This window comes from Nerophis ophidion, linkage group LG01 (genome assembly GCF_033978795.1).
Source record: "Nerophis ophidion isolate RoL-2023_Sa linkage group LG01, RoL_Noph_v1.0, whole genome shotgun sequence".
In the NCBI taxonomy this organism is placed as follows: Eukaryota; Metazoa; Chordata; class Actinopteri; order Syngnathiformes; family Syngnathidae; genus Nerophis; species Nerophis ophidion.
In genome coordinates, this window is record NC_084611.1 from 80,803,623 (window position 1) to 80,826,615 (window position 22,993).

General features: G+C 41.7%; 1 protein-coding gene across 1 annotated transcript in view; it reads left to right on the forward strand.

Moving 5' to 3' along the window:
* mtnr1aa (melatonin receptor 1A a) overlaps nt 1-22,993 on the forward strand; it is a 189,762-nt gene that overhangs the window by 114,819 nt on the left and 51,950 nt on the right. The window lies entirely within an intron of this gene.

Here is a 22,993-nt window from a genome sequence, read left to right on the forward strand (position 1 = left end):
TTGCCGTCATTGGACAACGTTGTGAGGTTGTGTCTAATTTTAAGGAATTAATTAAATGTGCATTAATTGGCACGATCACGGCATTGCAAAATCCTGGAGAGGCTGGTCGCTTGTCAAAGTACTACACAAAGTAAACTTGGAAGTACAGTAGGTTTGAGTAGTTTGTGTACAGTTTGAATGGCAGTGTAATGAAAGCAAGTCAAGACACAGCCTTTGATGAAATGGCAACACAAGCCAGTATGTGGACAAGTGTGCCAAGTTCCTCGAGCCTTTCCTTCTGTTTGTGGCTGAGACCAGGGATCTTGGTTCAAAACGGTTGGCGACCACTGCCTACTAAAAGTGTTTCCTCTTCTCAGGCCGCAAAGCTTGCACTGTTCAAAAGTTCCTCGGGACACGAGTTTAATTGGTTTTGTGACGCAGCTTGTACAAAACCCAAAACCAGTCAAGTTTGCATGTTGTGTAAATCGTAAATAAAAACAGAATACAAGGATTTGCAAATCCTTTTCAACTTGTTTTCAATTGAATAGACTGCAAAAGACGAGATATTCAATGTTCGAACTGAGAAACTTTATTTTTTGCAAATAATGATTTACTTTGAATTTAATGGCAAAAAGTTGGCACCACTGTGTTACAAAAATACTTTAAAAAACTTGCACCCATTAAAATTTATTGAAATTGATTTACGCTGTGCTAAGCCCCTAAACGCCATAATTTTAACATGGAACCAGCCTTTAGAAAAACAATACAGTACAATGTACAACTACAGTAGTTTTATGATGTAATGCAATAATAAAGTGCATGATTTACCCCCGAGAGTGGACTTCTAAGGTATATTCTTTGAGCTGCTTCCCCTTCAAAGCAGCTTCTCCATATTTTCATGGATAAATGTCTGCGGATTAGATATTATTTTAACATCTTTTCAATTTATTCTGCGTCAGTGGTACGCTCCAAATGCTTCGTGCTTTGGTCACTTCTTTCATTAGTTCAATATAGGGCTGGGCGATGTATCGATATACAAGATATATCGCGGGTTTGTCTCTGTGCGATATAGAAAATGACTATATCGTGATATTCCACTATACGTTCTCACGCAGTTGCTTTTAGCTGCGGGGATTACACTACAGGCTCTCCTCGCTCTTTCTTGTCTCTCCTTCTCACAGACACTTAAAACAAGCGCACTTTCTTACATATGTCACTGTGACGGACTTCCTGCCGCCGTCACCCTGTGGGTTGCCATGACACTGGATGCAGGACGCCTCATATCAGGTTTGACACTTTATTATTTCAATAATGTCATTTTCTTGCCATTCGATCGCGCCACTTTCTGGCTCGCTGGCTCTCCCTGGTTGCCGTCGCGCACCTTTCGGTGCCCGCTGGGTGCGTCTGTTGCGGGGTCTCATCCTTGTCTGGATTTCGCTCGTTGTCCTCGTTGTGCTTGTGGTCGGTCGTCTCTGGTGGTTCCTTCTCCTTCCTCTCTCCCCATCGTGCCCCCTTCGCCTCTCTTATAATCTAGGAGCAGATGCGCAGATTGCGAGCAGGTGTGGGTCTTACGCACCTGACTCAGATTGCCGTTCTTGTGCTGCTCCGCGTGCGTTTACGCCTCTCCTGGCCGCCGCATGCCCCGCCTCCTGGCTTCCCTTCTGGTCCAGAACGCCTCTGTCCGCCCACTGTCGGCCCGTCGGCTGCGTCTCTCCACAGTAACATACTGTCACGTCATACGTTACATACGTACACGCCCTCGCAGAGCAGAGAGGTAGCAGCATGGGTAACGTTAGCTGTGATGCTAGCGGAGCCGTGCGAGTGGTAATACGAGAGAAAGAAGGTGCGAATGAAGGAAGAATTAGTTCCCAAGAAAAAAAGCAGGTTTGGCTTCAAGTGGGAATATTTCGAACAGACAACTGGAATTTGTCAAGCATGCGGCAAAAGCGCTGCTATCAAAAGTAGCATTACTGCTAATACTTAGCATCATTTCGAAAGCCACCTGCTAGAGAATGAAGAACGTTTGAAACTGCATGTCAACATCTCTGTTCGGTGCCTAATGCCCACACCATCAACATTTTTAAGCGCAGGCCTAAATTTACCGTATGCCTTTGGTGAGCGCCGGAGTGAGAAGAGGTTTTAAAATAATTAGCGCATGCTTGCCTTTACCACATGCCTTTGGTAAGCGCCGGATTGAGAAGAGGTTTTAAATTCATTAGCGCCCCGGCGCCAATTCAAGGAAATACGGTATCCACCTGAGCCGTAGTTTCAAGCTAAATCAGCAAGACAAACTGAGCCACATCCTTAGTGTTGTTGTTTGAACTGTGAGGGGTTGAAGGGCAGCCGGTGGTTTTTGGCCTTTGCGTGTGTTAAAAGATGGAAACAGCGGTCACAACACGACACGCTACACGCTCCTAACTGGGTCAACCTGTCAGCCCCCCTGCTGGGCTCGGCCTTTCAGACAGCCACGCAACCACTAGCCCGTGGAATACAGAGGCAGAGTGGAAAAAAGGCTGGGAAAAACAGCTTTTGATTAGGGCAGTTGACGGAGAGGACAAGCATTAAGTCTGTGTTCAGCAGATGATTTTTTGTAAGTACACCTCTGCATAACATTTGTATCCTTTTTTAACATTAACAACAACAAAAATAAAGAAATTCAGATCAACTTCCAACATAGAATAAACGACTTGAATAGCATCAATTTGCCCGAAAAATAAAAATAAAATAATCCTTAAACATTTCATGACTGACTTGTACCATTTGATACTCAAAAATTACATTGAATAAAATAAAATAATACAATATATAAAATGTTTTAAAGGGGAACTGAATTTTGGGGGGGAATTTTGCTTATTTTTCACAATAAATAAGAACACACGTCACAATAAATAAGAACACACGTCATTTTTTTTTTTTTTTTAGGATTTTAAAGATGATAAATGCTTGAACGATGCGGCTAATGCGAGCCACCGTTGTAGCCTTCAAAGCCCTCTAAAACAACTTCAAAACCCTCCATCAACATTTTATATACACACTGCAAGTCTATATATAATGTAGTAACAGACACCTTCATAACAATATGTAATAGGTACAAAATTGACCATATTTTGATCATTTTCAATCAATCAATCAATGTTTATTTATATAGCCCTAAATCACAAGTGTCTCAAAGGGCTGCACAAGCCACAACGACATCCTGTGTACAGATCCCACATCATTTTAATCACTTCTTTGGCGCATTTATTTCCGTTTCCATAGCAGCGCACGTCCGACAATGCGTGTTCCTACTTTCAGATACAAAACGTTTGTGTGTGTTGTAATAATGGCAGACTTGTTAACAGACAACAAAACATACTTTTTTTGTACAAATGAGGATTCACAACCTTATCTTTTTGAAGCTGAATATACTGAGGATGAACTACTGTTTCGAGAAGAGAGCATGACAAAAAGGGTGAAGTGAATTCTATTTTATATTTCGCTTTTCTCTAGTTTCCGCCCGATTGTAGCTGAGATAGGCGCCAGCGTCCCCCGCGACCCCGAAAGGGAATAAGCGGCAGAAAATGGATGGATGGATGGGCTTTTATCTAGTGACTCATTTAAACCAGTGTGAGTGGCACTGGGAGCAGGTGGGTAAAGTGTCTTGCCCAAGGACACAACAGTAGTGACTAGGATGGCGGAAGCGGGGATCAAACCTGGAACCCTCAAGTTGCTAGCACGGCCACTTTACCAACCGAGATATATCGCCCAGGGTGAAATGTTGGAGCAGACGAAAGTCGATAGAGTGAGGTGAAAGTGACTCAATCCTACAAATGTGGAATTTGGAGACAAGCTATTTCAACATAAATGGTGCGCTTACCCCAAATAAACCAGAAAAAATGTGTATTTCTGTCCGTCATTCCGTCGTACATTTTTTTTCCTTCTACGGAATTTTTTTTTTTTACTGAATAAATGATGAATAAAAAACACTTAATTGAACGGTTTAAAAGAGGAGACAACACCAAAAAAATGCAAATTTAATTTTGAAACATAGTTTATCTTCAATTTGAACTTTAAAATTCAAAATTCAGCTGAAAAAAAGAAGAGAAAAACTAGCTAATTTGAATCTTTTTGAAAAAATAAAAAAAATAATATGTGGAACATCATTAGTAATTTCTCCTGATTAAGATTAATTTTAGAATGTTGATGACATGTTTTTAATAGTTTAAAATCCAATCTGTACTTTGTAAGCATATATAACAGATTGGACCAAGCTATATTTCTAACAAAGACAAATCATTATTTCTTCTAGATTTTCCAGAACAAAAATTTTAAAAGAAATTCAAAATACTTTGAAATACGATTTAAATCTGATTCTACAGATTTTCTAGATTTGCCAGAAGATTCTTTTTAAATTTTAATCATAATAAGTTTGAATAAATATTTCACAAGTATTCTTAGTCGAAAAAACAGAAGCTAAAATGAAGAATTAAATTAAAATGTATTTATTATTCTTCACAATAGAAAAAAAATATTTACTTGAACATTGATTTAAATTGTCAGGAAAGAAGAGGAAGGAATTTAAAAGGTAAAAAGGTATGTGTTTAAAAATCCTATAATCCTTTTTAAGGTTGTATTTTTTCTCTAAAATTGTCTTTCTGAAAGTTTTAACAAGCGAAGTAAAAAAAATAAATGAATTTATTTAAACAAGTGAAGACCAAGTCTTTTAAATATTTTCTTGGATTTTCCAATTCTATTTGAGTTTTGTCTCTCTCAGAACTAAAAATGTCGATCGAGCAAAGCGAGACCAGCTTGCTAGTAAATGAATCAAATTTTAAAAATTGAGGCAGCTCACTGGTAAGTGCTGCTATTTGAGCTATTTTTAGAACAGGCCAGCGGGCTACTCATCTGGTCCTTACGGGCTACCTGGTGCCCGCGGGCACCGCGTTGGTGACCCATGCTCTAGGGCAGGGGTGTCAAACTCAAATGCAGAGTGGGCCAAAATTTAAAACTGAACAAAGCCGCAGGCCAAGGTTGAACAAATGAACCTTTTTTATTGGTACCCAAACAAGTTTTGCATTGAAAATTGAACAAGCAAGTGTAGTGACATGCAAAATTGATTTTCTAATAATAAATAAAAATCAATGGCATATCAAATAAAACTTGAAGGCCTCTTTTCTTTTTGGAGCCTTCTGAGGTACATATCAAAATTAACTTTTTCCAGGGATAATAATATTGAAAATAAAATAATGAATGAATCAAGCATTCAAGCCTTGAGAAAGTTAATGAATTAAACTTTAATTATTGCTCAGTTTGCTACACTGATTTGCTTTAACACTGAATATGGAACAAGCAATGCTTATACCACTTAATAGTGCAAAATCAACTTTCAAAAAACAAACGACAAAACATCAATGGTATATGAAATAAAATTTAAATAAAAACATGTAATGCCTCTTTTCTATTTGCAGCCTTCTGAGGTAAATATCAACATTAACTTTTTCCACAGGCTGACAAATTTGAAAATAAAATAATGAAGTGGGCGGAGTTCGGTGGTAGCGGGGGTGTATATTGTAGCATCCCGGAAGAGTTAGTGCTGCAAGGGGTTCTGGGTATTTATTCTGTTTGTTGTGGTTACGGTGCGGATGTTCTCCCGAAACGTGTTTGTCATTTTTGTTTGGTGTGGGTTCACAGTGTGGCGCATATTTGTAACGGTGTTAAAGTTGTTTATACGCCCACCCTCAGTGTGACCTGTATGGCTGTTGACCAAGTATGCCTTGCATTCACTTGGGTGTGTGAAAGCTGCATATTGGAGGAAAAGCGGACGTGAGAACTGGATATCTAAGCACCAAATTTTATTTTCAGTTGCATACAAAACATTATAACTTGGATTGTTTCCCTGGTTTGAAGACTCCCGAAGGACAGTGCAGCGAAGATACGACAAACTCCCTTCTTGTCTCTCATGGACACACACCTATTGTTATTGACTTTGGACTAGCGACTGCACAAGATCAAGGCCTTTAAGGCACGCCCCCAATATTGTTGTCCGGATGGAAATCGGGAGAAATTCGGGCTAATGGTTGCCCCGGGAGATTTTCGGGAGGGGCACTGAACTTCAGGAGTCTCCTGGGAAAAATCGGGTGGGTTGGCAAGTATGAGTATTAGCGGTGAATGCCGCTGTATAATATCGGCGGGCTAGCTCTAATGTTAATTTGATATTGCCTCAAGGGCCACATTTAATTACAGGGCTTGCCAAATTTGGCCCGCGGGCCAGAGTTTGACATCCATGCTCTAGGGACACGAGACTGTAAGGACATCATCAAAAAGTGGACCTTTATCACAGCAGTTGTTTGTCTTATGGAAGGCAATAACGTTAAGTAAAGCACGCAGCGTGTTCGTGGTGCGTAAGAGGTTAAAAGGCACCGCGGGCGCCGGCGTCAGCAAAATAAGCGATGACTGCCATATTAGCGACACTTTGACAGTGCGACAACTCAGCAGAAAAGCCTTTCTTCATGCCGCAGTCCACTTCGGATGAAGCACTCTTGCCGCCATTGTCCTCCTTGGAGACCATTACTAACCATGTATGGAGAACGGAGCCAACTAGTGTGGCTTACCGGGGAGCAGCTGCACGACTGTAAATGTTTGCAGCACCAGTAGCTACGAGAGCCGCGGCCACATGGCTCACCCCCAAGCTCCGAGTGCCGTGTCCCCCCCTCACCGTGACCGCGGTCAGTGGGTTGGAAATGATTCTACTACACAGCAGATGTTGAGACACAAGAAGGTCCTCATGCCTTTTTTTTTTCCTTTTCTGATTACATACTTCTTTCCAGGACCCGTTTTGTCACTGCTTGATGACACATTCAAAGCGTGTAATCAGATTGACAACATGACATCGGACAAGTTGTCCAGGGGGGCTTCATCTGGAAGACGTGACTAGACCTGTCAGGCGGCGTCAGACCACCAGTTGTGGGGGTCTGGCTGAGATCCAGTGTGACACCAGCCCTGGTGTTGTCATCTCCACTGCCTACTGAAATGAGATTTTCTTATTTACACGGGGACAGCAGGTCCATTCTAGACTAGAAAGAAAAAAAAGAAAAGAAAAAAAGCGACGGCTCCGGGCGGCGGCAGTGTCAGCGTTTCAGATGTAATTAGACACATTTACTAGGATGATTCTGGAAGATCCCTTATCTGCTTATTGTTTTAATAGTGTTTTAGTGAGATTTTAAAGGCCTACTGAAATGAGATTTTCTTATTTAAATGGGGATAGCAGGTCCATTCTAGACTAGAAAGAAAAAAAAGCAAGAAAAAAAAGCGACGGCTCCGGGCGGCGGCAGTGTCAGTGTTTCAGGTGTAATTAGACACATTGACTAGGTTAATTCTGGAAGATCCCTTATCTGTTTATTGTTTTATTAGTGTTTAGTGAGATTTTAAAGGCCTACTGAAATGAGATGTTCTTATTTAAACGGGGATAGCAGGTCCATTCTATGTGTCATACTTGATCATTTCGCGATATTGCCATATTTTTGCTGAAAAGATTTAGTAGAGAACAACAACGATAAAGTTCGCAACTGGAGAAAAGCCCTGCCTCTCCCGGAAGTCGCAGAAGATGATGTCACATGTTGATGGCTCCTCATATATTCACATTGTTTTTAATGGGAGTCTCCAACAAAAACAGCTATTCGGACCGAGAAAACGACAATTTCCCCATTAATTTGAGCGAGGATGAAAGATTCGCGTTTGAGGATATTGATAGCGACGGACTAGAAAAAAAAAAAAAAAAAAAAAAGCGACGGCTCCGGGCAGTGGCAGCGTGAGCGTTTCAGATGTAATTAGACACATTTACTAGGATAATTATGGAAGATCCCTTTTCTGCTTATTGTTTTAATAGTGTTTCAGTGAGATTTTAAAGACCTACTGAAATTAGATTTTCTTATTTAAACGGGGATATCAGGTCCATTCTATGTGTCATACTTGATCATTTCACGATATTGCCATATTTTTGCTGAAAGGATTTAGTAGAGAACATCCACGATAAAGTTCGCAACTGGAGAAAAGCCCTGCCTCTCCCGGAAGTCGCAGAAGATGACGTCACATGTTGATGGCTCATCATATATTCACATTGATTTTAATGGGAGCCTCCAACAAAAACAGCTATTGGGACCGAGAAAACGACAATTTCCCCATTAATTTGAGCGAGGATGAAATATTTGTGTTTGAGGATATTGATAGCGACGGACTAGAAAAAAAAAAAAACGCTATTATTTTTAAAAACATTTACTAGGAGAATTCTGGGAAATCCCTTATCTTTCTATTGTGTTGCTAGTGTTTTAGTGAGTTTAACAGTACCTGATAGTCGGAATGTACGTCCACGGCCGGGTATTGACCCGCAGTGTCTCGGTGAAGTCGACGGCAGCTGTACGGGAGGCGCAAGCTCAGCTGATCTCCTGTAAGTGGCGACTTTTTAACCACAATTTTCTCACCGAAACCTGCTGGTTGACAAGTGGTCGGGATCCATGTTCGCTGTGATCCATAGTAAAGTTTCACCTCCGGGAATTTTAAACGAGGAATCACCGTGTGTTTGTGTGGCTAAAGGCTAAAGCTTCCCAACTACATCTTTCTACTTTGACTTCTCCAATATTAATTGGACAATTTGGAAACGATTCAGCAACACAGATATCCAAAATACTGTGTAATTATGCCGTTAAAGCAGACAACTTTTAGCTGTGTGTGTGCGCAGAGCTCGTATTCATAACAACCCGTGACGTCACGCGTACACATCATCATTACGCGACGTTTTCAAGAAAAAAGTCCCGGGAAATTTAAAATTGCAATTTAGTAAACTAAAAAGGCCGTATTGGCATGTGTTGCAATGTTAATATTTCATCATTGATATATAAACTATCAGACTGCGTGGTGGGTAGTAGTGGGTTTCAGTAGGCCTTTAAAGATTGTAAAGACATACCTTGAGGTCGAATGGCTGCAGTGAACACGCAGTGTCTCAGAGAGAAGCCGAGGAGCCAAGCTCACAGCTGCCTTTTTTGACATGACAGCTGCTGCAGGACGACGAATAATCCACTGATGTCTCCGGCAAGATGTATATCACAATTTCCCCATCCAAAAACTTGCTGGTTGACGTAGAGCAATGGTTCCCAAACTTTTGCAGGCTGGCGCCCCCTTGGCTCCCCAGTGAATTCCTAGCCCCCCCGCCCCCCACCCCACAGACACATATGGAAACAAACGCCTCTTTCTTGATATTTGGTATGCTGCAATTTGAAAAGAGATAGGTTAAACACAAATGTGTATTTCACAAATAAAACCCAATTTAGTAAACCAATTTATTTTTTAGCAGTTTTAACTGTTTCAGCAATATAGAATGGTAAATAAACATTCCACCAGTAACCTTCATTGTCTCACACTTAATATTAATGGGATGGATGTGCTTGGTGCAGGGACATAAGCTTCTCAACATCAGGCTGGAACTCACTAAGAAGAAGTCGTAGATCCCCGCGGTCAGTAATTTTTTTTTGTAACCAAAAATCTTGATATGACTTTTTGAACTTTGGCTTTAGCTCAATGTCATTTTGAATTGAAATCAGTTCTTCCTCTGCCACTCCAGTTTCTTCACCGTCGACATTTAGGAATCAGTGAATGCACCACCCTAACCAGCTCAACACAACACAACACGGCGCGTTCTGGCGAGTCCCCAATTTCATGTTGACTTGAACTCAAGATGATGTTGACCGCCAGAATGCGGTTTTTATTATGAGATAAAATTCTGAACATTACAAGCTTGAAATTACAAACCTGAGCTTTTGCTTTTGTAGTCTATGCTGTCGGATCTGACTGGGCCAGAGCGGCGTGTGGTAACCGGACCCTGATGCGTCGTCCACTGACTCGTCCTGCTGCACGTGTTGTGTACAAATCGTCAAACAAACGTTCGAACTTCTGACTTCGACCTCGGACTGCCGCCCTCCTACCGCCTCCTTCTTCCTCACCGCCCCCCAGATCTTTCCACCGCCCTCAGGTGGGCGGTACCGCCCACTTTGGGAACCACTGACGTAAATAAATGATAAATGGGTTGTACTTGTATAGCGCTTTTTCTACCTTGAAGGTACTCAAAGCGCTTTGACACTACTTCCACATTTACCCATTCACACACACATTCACACACTGATGGAGGGAGCTGCCATGCAAGGCGCCAACCAGAACCCATCAGGAGCAAGGGTGAAGTGTCTTGCTCAGGACACAACGGACGTGACGAGGTTGGTACTAGGTGGGATTTGAACCCGGGACCCTCGGGTTGCGCACGGCCACTCTCCCACTGCGCCACGCCGTAGAGAAACATGTTCGCTTGACCGCTCTGTGTTAAAGCTTCACAACAAACAACAAACCAAGAAACACCGGCTGTGTTTCGGTGCTAAAGACAGTTGCAATCCACCGCTTTCCATCAACAGCATTCTTCTTTATAGTCTCCATTATTAAATAAACAAATTGTAAAAGATTCAGCAACTCAGATGTCCAAAATACTGTGTAATTATGTGATTTAAGCAGACGACTTTTAGCTGTGTGTGGTGCAGCGCTAATATTTCCTAAGAGTCCGTGAAGTCACGCTTACACGTCATCATTCTGCGACGTTTTCAACAAGAAACTCGCGGGAAATTAAAAATTGCAATTTAGTAAACTAAAAAGGCCGTATTGGCATGTGTTGCAATGTTAATATTTCATCATTGATATATAAACTATCAGACTGCGTGGTCGGTAGTAGTGGCTTTCAGTAGGCCTTTAAGTAAGCGTGTCTGACAGGTATTTGCCGGTGGGGCCGCAGGGTTTTGAGCTTGGACGGACATGGTATGGGTTTTGAGGTGGAGTGACGTGCAACCTCAGTCGTGGCTTGCATTTTCACCCTATTCTGTCTTCTGTGATGCGCCCACCCTCTTTTTGGCTCCCGGCCAATCAGCTCCTGGTCCGTCCTCATGTCTTGCCACCTGATCCTGGTCTTATGATCTTCATACTCTGGACAGTTTCAGGAGTGCATTAAGGGCAGCGTGGCTCAGGTGGCTTAGGGGCTGTCCAGAAACTTGAGGGTTCCTGGTACGAATCCAGCTCCCGCCATGCTAGTCACTTTGGGCAAGACAGTTCACCCACCTTGCTCCCAGAGCAGCTCACACTGATGTGTGAATGTGAATTAATGGCCTACTGAAATGAGATTTTCTTATTTAAATGGGGATAGCAGGTCCATTCTATGTGTCATACTAGATCATTTCGCAATGTTGCCATATTTTTGCTGAAAGGATTTCGTAGAGAACATCGACGATAAAGTTCACAACTTTTGGTCGCTAATAATAAAGCATTGCCTTTACCGGAAGTAGCAGACGATGTGCGCGTGACGTCACGGGTTGTAGGGCTCCTCACATTGTTTACAATCATAGCCTCAAGCAGCAAGAGCTATTCGGACCAAGAAAGCGACGATTTCCCCATTAATTTGAGCGAGGATGAAAGATTTGTGGATGAGGAAAGTTAGAGTGAAGCACACAAAAAAAAAAGCAACGGCTCCGGGCGGCGGCAGTGTGAGCGTTTCTGATGTAATTAAACACATTTATTAAGATAATTCTGGAAAAACCCTTATCTGCTTATTGTGTTAATAGTATTTTAGTGAGATTCTAAAGTCATACCTGAAAGTCGGATGGCTGCGGTGAACACCAGTGTCTCTGAGAGAAGCCGAAATCACAGCTGCCTTTTTGACAGCTACAGGAGGAGGTCCCATAATCCACTCAAGTCTCCGGTGAGAGCCGACTTAATATCACATTTTTCCCATCCAAAAACTTGCTGGTTGACATAGAGAAACATGTTCGCTTGACCGCTCTGTGTTAAAGCTTCACAACAAACAGAGAAACACCGGCTGTGTTTCGGTGCTAAAGGCAGCTGCAATCCACCGCTTTCCACCAACAGAATTCTTCTTTATAGTCTCCATTATTAATTGAACAAATTGCAAAAGATTCAGCAACACAGATGTCCAAATTACTGTGTAATTATGCGATTAAAAGAGACGACTTTTAGCCAAAAGTGGTCAGAAACACGCGATCTTTTCAACAAGAAACTCCCGGGAAATTTAAAATTGCAATTTAGTAAACTAAAAAGGCCGTATTGGCATGTGTTGCAATGTTAATATTTCATCATTGATATATAAACTATCAGACAGCGTGGTCGGTAGTAGTGGGTTTCAGTAGGCCTTTAACGTTTGCTAGTGGTCGGTCAGTCTACCCCAGGGCAGCTGTGGCTACAAATGTGGCTTACCACCATTTAGGGCTTGGCTACAATTCAAAAATACTCGATATTTGGTAAAAAATGGTAAAAAAAAAAAAGGTAGATAGTTGTACTTGTATAGCGCCTTTCTACCCCTTTTTTAAAGGAGACTCAAAGCGCTTTGACAGTATTTCCACATTCACACACTGATGGCGGGAGCAGCCATGCAAGGCGCTAACCAGGGCCCCATCAGGACCAAGGGTGAAGTGTCTTGCTCAAGGACACAACGGACGTGAATAGAATGGTAGAAGGTGGGAGATTGAACCAGCAACCCTCAGACTGCTGGCACGGCCACTCTCCCAACTTCCCCATGCCGCCCCATATAGAAAATGACTATATCGTGATATTCCAGTATACGTTCTCACGCAGTTGCTTTTAGCTGCGGGCATTACACTACAGGCTCTTCACACTCCTTATGTCTCCTTCTCACAGAGAGATACAACAAGCGCACCGCAGTGTTTCCCACAGGTCAGGCATCTATTTGTGTACATATTTATATACAGATTTGAACAATTAATCATTCACTGAAATGTATTTATTAATTGTGCCTGATCACAGTTGAAATCTTGAAATTAAGGGCCTTTAATGGCTAAAACATTCAATCAATCAATCAATCAATGTTTACTTATATAGCCCTAAATCACTAGTGTCTCAAAGGGCTGCACAAACCACCACAACATCCTCGGTAGGCCCACATAAGGGCAAGGAAAACTCACACCCAGTGGGACATCGGTGACAATAATGACCCAGTGGGACGTCGGTGACAATGATGACTATGAGAACCTTAGAGAGGAGGAAAGCAATGGATGTCGAGCGGGTCTAACATGATACTGTGAAAGTTCAATCCACAATGGATCCAACACAGTCGCGAGAGTCCAGTCCAAAGCGGATCCAACACAGCAGCGAGAGTCCCGTTCACAGCGGAGCCAGCAGGAAACCATCCCAAGCGGAGGCGGATCAGCATCGCAGAGATGTCCCCAGCCGATACACAGGCAAGCAGTACATGGCCACCGGATCGGACCGGACCCCCTCCACAAGGGAGAGTGGGACATAGAAGAAAAAGAAAAGAAACGGCCTAGACAATATTTTAACAGCTGGTTGGCTCAGATTTTATTCTTTTCATTGCATTCACATGCTGCAGTGGACAGTGCACAATTTAGCTTTCAGTATTAATGCAGTATCTGAAGCACCGTCTCCACGTGTGTTAATTGACAACAGGGTTATAACCCGGACACGTTAGCTCGTCGGTATGGTAACAGGTAAGGCTAGGCGATATGACTAATAAATGTATCACAATATAAGTGTTTCATATCAGTCGATATCGATAATTATTTATAATAAAAAAAAAAAAAAAAACTATTCTCAATAAAGACCAGGAGAAAAAAGGCTGAATTGAAATACTTTTATTTTGAATATAACCTTTTAACCTTTAGAACGAGGTCAGAATTACGGAAAACAGTCAAATAAATGAAGATACTGGTCGATGTGCAAATATTGACATTAAATAAATCCAACAAAACGTGCAAAGTATTGTAATTAAGAAAATAGTAGTGTACAACTCATATTGGTAACAATATATGCAATTAAATAACAGTCACATTAAGCAAGCAGAAACAAACATGTCTTACAGAATATCGTAAACATCGGAATAAACTTGCGTCTGAACATCTGTGCCAAAATACTGCCAAACTTGTGACGTGACGTTTCCTTTTTTATTTACAATTTCCTCTCGTGCTGCCGCACTTATATTCCCGTTTCGTATCACTCCTCGTCGTCAGCTAGCCGTTGTTGCTTTTTTTTTTTTTCCTGTTAGCATTTCCCAGATTGTCTTGCGGTTCAGGCTCGGCCATGATAGGTCGAGAGGCCAAACAAAGCCCTTCCTCTGCCTACACTCCCCAGAATGCCATGCGGTTCCGCATCGGCCTTTCTACCTATTTTTTTCTAACAGAACTCAGTGAAATTATCGAACGTTCTATCGACCCCATTTTCTATTGATATTGATCACATGTCTATCGCGATATATATTGTTATTGTTTTATCGCCCAGCCCTAGTAACAGGTGACTGTTACTGCGTGCGTCTGCCCCGGTCCCGAAAATAAAAATTAAGAAAATCAGAGTCAGTGCTGCACACTGCACAGGTTCGGACCACTTTTTGAACTTGTTTGCCAAGACGTCTTACCCTCGTATTTTGATCCGGTTGGTCTGCATTGCTGGCAGTAAGTCGGACACGTTTCCAGTGAGGGTTGGACTCCGCCAAGGTTGCCCTTTGTCACCGATTCTGTTTATAACTTTTATGGACAGAATTTCTAGGCGCAGTCAAGGCATTGAGGGGTTCCGGTTTGGTGGCCGCGGGATTAGGTCTCAGCTTTTTGCAGACGATGTGGTCCTGTTGGCTCCATCTGGCCGGGATCTTCAGCTCTCACTGGATCGGTTCGCAGCCGAGTGTGAAACGGCCGGAATGAGAATCAGCACCTCCAAATCCGAGTCCATGGTTCTCTCCCGGAAAAGGGTGGAGTGCCATCTCCGGGTTGGGGAGGAGACCCTGTCCCAAGTGGAGGAGTTCAAGTACCTAGGAGTCTTGTTCACGAGTGGGGGAAGAGTGGATCGTGAGATCGACAGGCGGATCGGTGCGGCGTCTTCAGTAATGCGGACGTTGTACCGATCTGTTGTGGTGAAGAAGGAGCTGAGCCGGGAGGCAAAGCTCTCAATTTACCGGTCGATCTACGTTCCCATCCTCACCTATGGTCATGAGCTTTGGGTCATGACCGAAAAGATAAGATCACGGGTACAAGCGGCCAAAATGAGTTTCCTCCGCCGTGTGGCGGGGCTCTCCCTTAGAGATAGGGTGAGAAGCTCTGTCATCCGGGAGGAACTCAAAGTAAAGCCGCTGCTCTTCCACATCAAGAGGAGCCAGATGAGGTGGTTCAGGCATCTGGTCAGGATGCCACCCGAACGCCTCCCGAGGGAGGTGTTTAGGGCACGTCCAACCGGTAGGAGGCCACGGGGAAGACCCAGGACACGTTGGGAAGACTATGTCTCCCGGCTGGCCTGGGAACGCCTCGGGATCCCCCTGGAAGAGCTGGACGAAGTGGCTGGGGAGAGGGAAGTCTGGGCTTCCCTGCTTAGGCTGCTGCCCCCGCGACCTGACCTCGGATAACCGTAAGAAGATGGATGGATGGATGGATGGTCCGTTATTCCTTTACTTCGTCGTCGTCTTCTTCTTCTGACCCACCAGGTGAATTAAGTGCAATTGGCAGAGTTACAATGCATAGTAGTCTACCGCCACCTACAGCACTGGAGTTGTAACTACAAGCTCCGTTCACAGACAAAAGTCCCATTGCTTTTATGAGCGGTCGAGTGAGTCAAAAGCCGAAAAATCTATTTGTGGCGGCCGTAATTATTTCGTGGCGGGCCGCCACAAATAAATGAATGTGTGGGAAACCCTGTACCTTCTTACATACGTCACATACTTTCGCCCTCACAAAGCAGAGAGGTAGAAGAATGGGTAAAATTAGCTGTGGTGCTAGCGGAGTGCTGCGAGTGGTAATACGAGCGAGAGAAGGTGCGAATCTGGTAACAAATGAAGGAAGAATAATTAATTCCCAAGAAAAAACAGCATCATCTGGCGGTGGTTTGGCTTCAAGCAGGAAGATGTTGAACAGACAATATGCGGCAAAAGCGTTGCTACAAAAAGTAGCACTAGTGCTAATTTGTAGCGTCATTTAAAAAGTCATTCGCTAGAGTGGTTTTTAGCTTTTTTTTTAGTGATGTACCCCCTGTGATTTTTTTTTTAATTCAAGTACCCCCTAATCAGAGCAAAGCATTTTTGGTTGAAAAAAAGAGATAAAGAAGTAAAATACAGCACTATGTCATCAGTTTCTGATTTATTAAATTGTATAACAAGGCAAAATATTGCTCATTTGTAGTGGTCTGTCTTGAACTATTTGGAAAAAAAGATATGAAAATAACTAAAAACTTGTTGAAAAATAAACAAGTGATTCAATTATAAATAAAGATTTCTACATATAGAAGTAATCATCAACTTAAAGTGCCCTCTTTGGGGATTGTAATAGAGATCCATCTGGATTCATGAATTTAATTCTAAACATTTCTTCACAAAAAAAGAAATCTTTAACATCAATATTTATGGAACATGTCCACAAAAAAACCTAGCTGTCAACACTGAATATTGCATTGTTGCATTTCTTTTCACAGTTTATGAAGTTACATTCATATTTTGTTGTAGTATTATTCAATAAATATATATATACAAAGGATTTTTGAATTATTGCTATTTTTTTTAAATATTTTTAAAATACTCACGTACCCCTTGGCATACCTTCAAGTACCCCCAGGGGTACGCGTACCCCCATTTGAGAACCACTGCGCTACAGAAAGAGGAGTGCTTGAAACTCTGCATGTCAACATCTCTGGCCGATGCCACACCCAACCTGCACATAAACACCATTTTCACATCAACACCGTATGAAAAAAATAGTCAACAACAGAAGGAGGTAACGTCCGCTGAAACCTACCACATAGCGAAGGACATACACTATTTGATTTCCTATTATGCAGCTCATTTTTATCTGACAGTTATTGAAATATCTTGTGGGACATCATGCACAAAAGTGCACTTTATTTGTTTTCAACTATTGTAGTGGGGTTCTGTACAAAAAGTGCACTTTATTTTAGTGTTGTTTTGATAAGGCATCTTAGTGACATCATGCACTAATAGCTTGTTTTAAAATGACAATCTAGCACTTTCTGTTTTGAATTGACATGAATATTTGTGCCACTGCTTAATAACTGTTTAATAAATACAGTTTTGGTCAATTGACTTAGTTGTGATTTCCATCTCTGCATGAAAGTTTAAAATGAGCATATATTAATGCAGTATGAACAAGAATATTTTAATGTAGACTCATAAAATCATACTGGTGTGATTATATGCATCAAGTGTTCATTCAAGGCTAAGGCAAAATAACGAGATATATATCGTGACATGGCCTAAAAATATCGAGATATTAATAAAAGGCCATATCGTCCAGCCCTATCACCATCAATATCACCGTCAAGCACTTTTGAGTCTTTGAGTCTCTGGAAAAGCTGTCACAGTTATTTGTTCTTGAACCCCAAGATGCAGAGATGGAGGCAGGCATGGAGTGAGCAAACATGATTTTAATATAAATACTAAGACAAAACCAAACAAAGGGTTCAAACCAAAAGCGCGCACGTGGGCGGATAAAGAACAAAATGCCTTTAGCATAGAAGCTAACAAGAAACAAGAAGGAACTTTAGCATGAAAGCTAGAGGATAACAAACCGAAAAACTGTAAATAGCTATGGCTAACAAAAACAGCTTACCGCTACGACGACCAGGACAAGATGTAGCACGACAGGTAATAGCTGAAATGATGCCAGACACGACAGGTAGCAAAGACACAAGAGTGACATGAGGCAACAACAATACAATGAACCAGCAACTGACAGAAGACAAAGGAGGTACAAATAGGAGCCGGCTGATTGGCAACAGGTGTGGCCAGATGCCAATCAGCCGCAGGTGAGGGTGAACACAGCACTCAGGGAATAAGACAGGAAGCTGACAAAATAAGAGCACTAGACAGGAAATACTAAACACACTGAGGAGGAACACAGCACTCAGGGAACAAGACAGGAAGCTGACAAAATAAGAGCACTAGACAGGAAATACTAAACACACTGAGGAGGAACACAGCACTCAGGGAACAAGACAGGAAGCTGACAAATTAAGAGCACTTGACAGGAACTAAAAGACATGAAATACTAAACACAGGAAACAGACAAATGCAGAGGAAAAAACTAAAACATAGACAAACTGTCAGGGGCAAGCCTGACAAAAGCGCGATATAAATGTAATTTAATATTATCTTTACTAGAAAGTCAAAGCTCACGATCAGTTATGACACTGTTTAAAAAGGTGGGCGCTGTTCCTTTTTAATCCTATAGATGACGCTATTTATAATAACGTTGCCAACTCTCCAAGAGTCGCATAACTTTATTTTGCCATTTTAATTTGCGTACGTAGTTATTTTCCGAATCACTTTGCCTGACCAGGGGTTTACCAACTGACCCGGAAATTGACTCGAAAAAAAATTTCCATTGGGAAAAAAAAGTTTAGAAAAGACAGCTTATCTTATATTCATGGATTCTAGCAGGTGTTGTCTGAGAAGGTCTTTTCCCCCAACTGTCAGTCAGAGATTTTCTGTGTCACTTACTCACTTGCTTACTCACTCACCAGAAACCTAGGAGAGATGCAGTCTGAGCAAGGATACTAGCTTAGCAAGGCTATGGTGCTAGTTTTAAGATAATGGTTATTAACAAGTTAGTCAGCAAACAAAACTAAAAATGTCCCTTCGTGGATGCGTTGACATGAACACGGCAAGAGATAAGATGTAATAAAATGTATTCTAAATAACAAAAGGAGCTCTGAACAGAAACACTGGAGCTAATAAAAAGGCAAACCAAAAACGCTAGTATGAAAATTAGGAAGTACAAATAGACAACTAAAATGGCACGTAGGCACAAAAAGATAAAACAAATCATCAGTATGTAAACTGGAATAAACAAGTGGCTTAGCGTGAGAAGCTAGCGTGAATATAAGCAGTAGAGAAGTAGCAGTCGTCACCTGTTGCATGAGAACAAATTATGGACCCAGACTGAACAAGGACAAGAGGAAGGCTTATATAGGGAGTAATCGAGTAGAACCAGGTGTGTGTAGAAAACGAGGAGCAAGTGAAATCAATATGTAACCATGGTAACGGACTAAACAGGAAGTAAGTGGGTCAGAAAGAGAATGAAACAAAGATGGAAAAATATCAATCAATCAGTGTTTACTTATATAGCCCTAAATCACTAGTGTCTCAAAGGGCTGCACAAACCACCACAACATCCTCGGTAGGCCCACATAAGGGCAAGGAAAACTCACACTCAGTGGGACATCGGCGACAATAATGACTATGAGAACCTTGGAGAGGAGGAAAGCAATGGATGTCGAGCGGGTCTAACATGATACTGTGAAAGTTCAATCCACAATGGATCCAACACAGTCGCGAGAGTCCAGTCCAAAGCGGATCCAACACAGCAGCGAGAGTCCCGTTCACAGCGGAGCCAGCAGGAAACCATCCCAAGCGGAGGCGGATCAGCAGCGCAGAGATGTCCCCAGCCGATACACAGGCAAGCAGTACATGGCCACCGGATCGGACCGGACCCCCTCCACAAGGGAGAGTGGGACATAGAAGAAAAACAAAAGAAACGGCAGATCAACTGGTCTAAAAAGGGAGTCTATTTAAAGGCTAGAGTATACAAATGAGTTTTAAGCAGAGACTTAAATGCTTCTACTGAGGTGGCATCTCGAACTGTTACCGGGAGGGCATTCCAGAGTACTGGAGCCCGAACGGAAAACGCTCTATAGCCCGCAGACTTTGTTTGGGCTTTGGGAATCACTAACAAGCCGTAGTCCTTTGAACGCAGATTTCTTGCCGGGCCAATTTAAAGATGTGAAGATCTGAGTCACGGATCGCAACAGGATGGCTAAAGACAAGTAACAGTTTTTATCAGCAGTCCTTCGGTGTGTTTACTTACGCAAAATTATACAGTCAGTTAACTTTTAAATGTCCTCCAATAGTCTATTGTAGTATTTTAGGAAGTCATTTACAAAAAGTAAACATGGTATGCCACAGGCCATTGTTTTTCAACCTTTTTCAAGGCAAGGCACATTTTTTTTTTCATTAAAACCTCCAAAGGCACACCAACAGCGGAAAACGTTGAAAAATTCAACTTCACCAGGTCGTCGTGCCTTATTTTGAGTTTGTTGGTGTTATTAAAGTTAAAGTTTAATTACCAATTATTGTCACACACACACTAAGTGTGGCAAAATTATTCTCTGCATTTGACCCATCACCCTTGATCACCCCCTGGGAGGTGAGGGGAGCAGTGAGCAGCAGCGGCGGCCCCGCCCGGGAATCATTTTTGGTGCTTTAACCCCCAATTCCAACCATTGATGCGTCCTGTGTGTAGGGCTTTAGTTATTTTGGTGGTCCTTTCTGTTTTAGACTTAGACTTCCTTTTTATTGTCATTCAAATTTGAACTTTACGCACAGATAAGAACAAAATTTCGTTACATAAGCTCATGGTAGTGCAGGATAAAAAAAAGCAACAAAGTGCATATATAATTAAATAAATAAATATAAATAATATATAAGTATATATATGAAATAAATAAATATATATCAATAAATAAATAGATTACTGTACAGATAAATATATTACACTTTTTCACATGCGTTTGTTGGTGTTTTCCTGTTTCATGTCTTCCTTTGGGCGCTATTCCAAGCACCTGCTTTGTGTTAGCAAGCAAGGCTATTTACGTCTTTGTGTGGACATTGTTGATTGTCACGTCATGTACGGATGTAGTTTGTGGACGTCGTAAGTTTTTGCTGTCCTCCAGCATTCTGTTTCTGTTTACTTTGTAGCCAGTTTAAGTTTACTTTTGTTGCCTTTTCCTTTCCTTTCCCTTTGGTTCATTTGTAAGTGCAAGTTAAAACTCTACTATGCAAAGCAAAACCCATTTTATCAACAACACCAAGGAACGCCGCTGGTTTCGCAGGGCCCGAGCTCATCTAAAATGGACTGATGCAAAGTGGAAAAGTGTTCTGTGGTCCGACGAGTCCACATTTCAAATTATATTTGGAAACTGTGGACGTGGTGTCGTCCGGAACAAAGAGGAAAATAACCATCCGGATTGTTATAGGTGCAAAGTTCAAAAGCCGGCATCTGTGATGGTATGGGGGTGTATTAGTGCCCAAGGCATGGGTAACTTACACATCTGTGAAGGCACCATTAATGCTTGATGGTCCATACAGGTTTTGGAACAACATATGTTGTCATCCAAGCAACGTTATCATGGACGCCCCTGCTTATTTCAGCAAGACAGTGCCAAGCCACGTGTTACAACAGCGTGGTTTCGTAGTAAAAGAGTGCGTGTACTTTCCTAGCCCGCCTGCAGTCTAGACCTGTCTCCCATCGAAAATGTGTAGCGCATTATGAAGCCTAAAATACGACTGCGGAGACCCCGGACTGTTGAACGACTGAAGCTCTACATAAAACAAGAATGGGAAAGAATTCCCCTTTCAAAGCTTCAACAATTAGTTTCCTCAGTTCCCAAACGTTTAGTGAGTGTTGTTAAAAGAAAAGGTGATGTAACACAGTGGTGAACATGCCCTTTCCCAACTACTTTGGCACATGTTGCAGCCATGAAATTCTAAGTTAATTATTATTTGCAAAAGAAAATTAAGTTTATGAGTTTGAACATCAAATATCTTGTTTTTGTAGTGCATTCAACTGAATATGGGTTGAAAAGGATTTGCAAATCTTTGTATTCCGTTTATATTTACATCCAACACAAATTCCCAACTCATTTGGAAACATATATATATATTGTCTGTGTATACATAAATATGTGTGTATATGTATGTAACATATATGTTTATTTTTGTTTTTATTTTTTTTTATACAATATTAACACAAATAATTGTTTAAATATTATATTTAAGTCACTTTGGCTGTTCATACACGACCTGTGCCTCAACTTTCAGTAGAGTTCAGCAACTTCAAAAACCAATACATAATTGCCAAACTCCATCCGGCTTTTTAGTTAGGTAGTGTGTGCTCGCAGACATGTAAACTACATAAAAGTTTTAATGGTTGCCAAATAAGTCCACAGGAACCCGATTCATAGTTTTTTTCCGACATGTATCTGCAGTGGCTTTTGTATTTTAATTTCCGGGATGTTATTGTAACTGTCACAGACCTTCACCCAACGTGGTATAAAAGAAGCAAACCCTCGCACCTTCATTTATTCCCCGACTGACAGGCTCAAAGAAAAACACTCTGTCTTGTTACTGCCAATGCAAACTAATAGTCTCTGCTCTTGCAGAACCTGAACACTCACACACTCGCAGAATAAAAAGGAAAACATTTAAAACCCGCGTTGACTTCCTGCGTGTTTTTGACAGCGCCTCGGTTTGAAATGGGATGGCAGGTAATGGAAGGAGTCGGGGCTGTTGAATGATGAGCCCCGGGCGACGGGGCCTCACGCACCTCGCACACCTCCAACCTGTCAGCCAGGTGACTCCCTTCTCACTGTACCCCGCTGAGCGTCACTCTCGCGTCACGCCGGCATCAACTTACGATTATGGAAAATGGGTAGCTTTGTGTTCCCGTACAAAAGGAATCGGCGTCTATCTAGCTGTTGTGGAATGAGAAAAGTGTGTCCTCACAATAAAGGAGGGTAACACTTTGGTATAGGGAACATAGCAAAGACTCCATTTAGAGTTATTTAGACACTTGGGGAACATATAAGGGCTAGGGTTACTAATAAGCAATAATTCTGAGGTTAATGAGGGAAGACTCTTACTTAATGGCTTATTAGTTGTATAATACGGCCATGTAGAATGAGGCTTTAATAAGTACTTGATAATTACTAAGTAAGAGCCAATATGTTACTAATTTGCATGTTAATAAGCAACTAATTAATGGTGAATACGTGTTCCCCATACTAAAGTGTTATCATGTATGTATGTACGTGTATGTATGTATATATGTACTGTATGTGTATATATATATACATATATATATATATCAATCAATGTTTATTTATATAGCCCCAAATCACAAATGTCTCAAAGGACTGCACA